Source organism: Pteronotus mesoamericanus, unplaced genomic scaffold (genome assembly GCF_021234165.1).
Source record: "Pteronotus mesoamericanus isolate MK-2021 breed Mesoamerican mustached bat unplaced genomic scaffold, CSHL_Meso_final scaffold_31, whole genome shotgun sequence".
NCBI classification, from domain to species: domain Eukaryota; kingdom Metazoa; phylum Chordata; class Mammalia; order Chiroptera; family Mormoopidae; genus Pteronotus; species Pteronotus mesoamericanus.
Window position 1 is genome coordinate 8,426,609 of NW_026555312.1, and position 3,526 is coordinate 8,430,134.

Consider the following 3,526-nt stretch of genomic DNA (forward strand, 5'->3'; position numbering starts at 1 on the left):
AGGAGTAGAATCATGGAAATTTGGTTAAAACCATAGCTCCCACATGAAGTGACAATATTACACAGGGCAACTCCTTTGTTCTGGCTTCCTACTGTGTTTGTAAGTAAGAATAATACTGTCTCAGGTACCTAATAAGTTATTATTTCTAGCAATTCTGTGAATTGGCTGACTGATTATTTTGCTCATCTTGCCTGGGTTCTCTCAGGAGGCTGCATTCAGCTGGTGGGTTCTCTGGGGGCTGGGCTCCTCTGGACTTACACAGGCTCACTCGAGGCACCTGGACCTCCCTCTCTCTGTCTGACAGTTGACTGGGACTTCCAACTCTGTCATTCACTTTTTCCTCCTGGCTTCTCATCCTTCAGTACACTATGACAAAACTCGTCCATGAGGGTGAAAGCTTTATGTAAAAATATATTATTTAATATTTTGATAACTATTCATTATAATTTGACTTTGCCTTTTAATTTTATAAATAATTTTGACATTTTTGGAAAAAGCCTTTTTCTGAAAAAAAATGGAAAATGATTTTCACTTTTCATTGTTTAACATTTAGTTTAATATACATTTTTGATGAAAATGTATCCAAAATTAATTTTGTGTTTTTCAATATTTTTAAATTTTTAAAAATTGATTTCAAGGAGAAAAAGAAGAGAGAGAGAGAAAGAAAGAAAGAAAAACATTGATTTGTTGTTTCACTTATTTATACATTCATCGGTTGCTCCTTGTACATGTGCCCTGACCAGGGACCATACCTGCAACCTTAGAGCGTGGAGACAACACTCTAACCAACTGGGCTACCCAGCCAGGGCCTACTTTTAATATTTTTAATTCTTAAGATCATTACTGTCACTAGAGCATAAATTATGTAAAATTTTAATTAAAATTATATAATTAGTGATTTTGCTAAGGTAAATATTACAGAATAAATATATAATGTTACATATTATCTTTATTTTATTAGTCATACTAACATCATCAGACTGTATCAGATTATACAAATATGCACAATAATACAATTTAGTTGTTTTTACTATTTTTTGAATTCATTGGTATAAAAACCATACCTTTACATATATTTTTAGATTATGAAAACAAAAAGGAAGGCATATTTATTACACAAGGAGAACATATTCTTTTAACTTGTAATTTATTTATAATTGTTATATATTTCACTATATATATGTGGGTTTCCACTTGACCCCCAAGCCCTGCAAATATTAGGGACAGGCCTGGTTATTGAAATTTCTTAAATAAGGGAGTAGCATGATCAACAGACCCCCTTCCTGGAGGGTGAAGGAACAAAGTCAGATACATAGGAATACATAGGAAGGATAAGAGGCCACTGGCCAACTACCACAAAGACCTACTTCATAATATGACATGAGTTTTAAGGAAGTCATTCAGCATATTAAAGCCCTAGATTCTCCTAATGTCATGCTCCAGTATTGCTCCTTTGAGAGGAACCATAAGTTAAAGTGAGAATAGACATACCAAGGGTAGACCCCAACTCTAAAATAATCACCAAGTATCCATGCATTCCTTGGCCATAGTTTAATTTAAAACAGCACAAATTACAAATTACCAGTACTTGATAATGAGCCAAAAATAATGTTTTCTGAATTTCCCTCATATTTCACTAGATATGCATGCAGTTACTAAGTCTTGCTTTATGTTAATACGCCATTTAAAGTTCACCAATATCAGAATAAGCTGCTGGGTGCAGTGATTCTTCTGTTCAGGGCAAACTATCAAAGTTTGCTGACTCGAACAGTGCCCTGTGCAGCTGACGTGCTTTGTGTGTAGCGGGGCGCGTTAGCCTGGCCGGTATGAAGCTCCTCGGGTCCCCACACCACCCCCCGCTGCTCCCCGGTCGCTGCTCCCGAAGCTTTTCCAGATGTCCCTGGTAGATTTGGAAAGGAAGCTTTTAGAAGCGTAAGAGCAGGTCAAGATGATAAAGTTCGTATTTTGATGGCAAATAGAGCTCCTTTTACTACAGACTGCCTGGGAACTTCTCCACTTCACCAGGCAGCACAGTACGGGCATTACTCCACCTTGTAAGTGCTACTTGGAGCTGGCCTAAGCAGGAATGCCAGGACCAAAGTGGATCGAACGCCCTTGCACATGGCAGCTTCTGAGGGCCATGCCAGCACAGTAGAGGTTTTGCTTACATATGGTGCTGATGCCAATGCAAAGGACATGTTAAACATGACAGCTCTACATTGGGCCACAGAACACAATTATCAGGAGGTGGTGGAGCTTTTAATCAAATATGGTGCTGATGTACACACGCAAAGTAAATTTTGTAAAACTGCATTTGATATTTCAATAGACAATGGGAACGAAGATTTAGCAGAGATAGGACAGACTGCTATGCAGAACCAAATCAACACAAACGCAGGGAGTCCTGACACTGTGACGACACATACTGCCACACCGCAGTTCCTCATTGGACCTGGAGGGGCGCTGAACCTAACAGATGAAACGGGCGTGTCTGCCGTTCAGTTCGGAAATTCCTCCACATCAGTATCGGCTACATTAGCTGCCTTACCGGAAGCATCTGCTCTCTTGTCCAATTCTTCGGAAACTCCAGTAGTGGCTACGGAGGAAGTAGTTACTGCAGAATCTGTGGATGGTGCAATTCAGCAAGTGGTTAGTTCAGGGGGTCAGCAAGTCATCACAACGGTTACAGATGGAGTCCAGCTTGGGAATTTGCACTCCATTCCAACCAGTGAAATAGGTCAGCCCATCATTGTGACCATGCTAGATGGACAAGTACCAACAGTACCAGCGACGGACATTGCTGAAGAAACTGTTATACGTGAAGAGCCAGCGCCTGAGACAATGTATGGAAATAATTGAAAACCAGGTGGAATCTGCAGAAATAGAAGAGAGAGAAGCTCTTCAGAAACAAGGGGATGAAGCAAATCGAGAAGCACAAAAATATCCACAGCAGCTTCTAAAGAAAGAACAGGAAGCAGAGGCCTAAAGACAGAAATTAGAAGCTATGACTCGTCTCCAGACTAATAAAGAAGCTGTTTAATTGAGAAAAAAGAAAAAAAGTGCATGAGGCATACTCAAAAATTATTTGTTGTTTATTTAAAATTCATCTGATAAACTCTGATTCTTCAAAGACAGTGCCTGTATTTTTCATTATTATGTATTTGTATCTTCAATGTTAGCCCAGTGCCAGTACTGAAGTACAGACACAATAAATGTTTTTTGAATGAATGAATGAATGAGCAAGCATAAGAGAAGTTTCCTAGAGGGCAATCTAAAGGAAAAGGGGAGAAGGGAAGATCAACTCAACCCTTAAAATTCACTGCAGATCTTTGGGAAAGCAGAGTAATGGAATCGGTTAGTGATGGCACTGAGGAGTAGCTTCTAGTCTGCTATACCTCAAAATTTTCTAGAAAGCTTTTTAAAAATAGCAACATTTGGGCTCTACCAATTGAATGAAGTCTCTAGAGGTATTGTCCTGGCATTACATTTTTTAAAAGCCCCCACACCCCAGGTATTTTTAAGGCAC

At 39.2% G+C, this 3,526-nt stretch overlaps 1 pseudogene; it reads left to right on the plus strand.

Annotated features, from left to right (window-relative positions):
* Positions 1-1,894: 1,894 nt before the first annotated feature.
* Positions 1,895-3,040, plus strand: LOC129085645 (GA-binding protein subunit beta-1-like; annotated as a pseudogene).
* Positions 3,041-3,526: the final 486 nt, after the last annotated feature.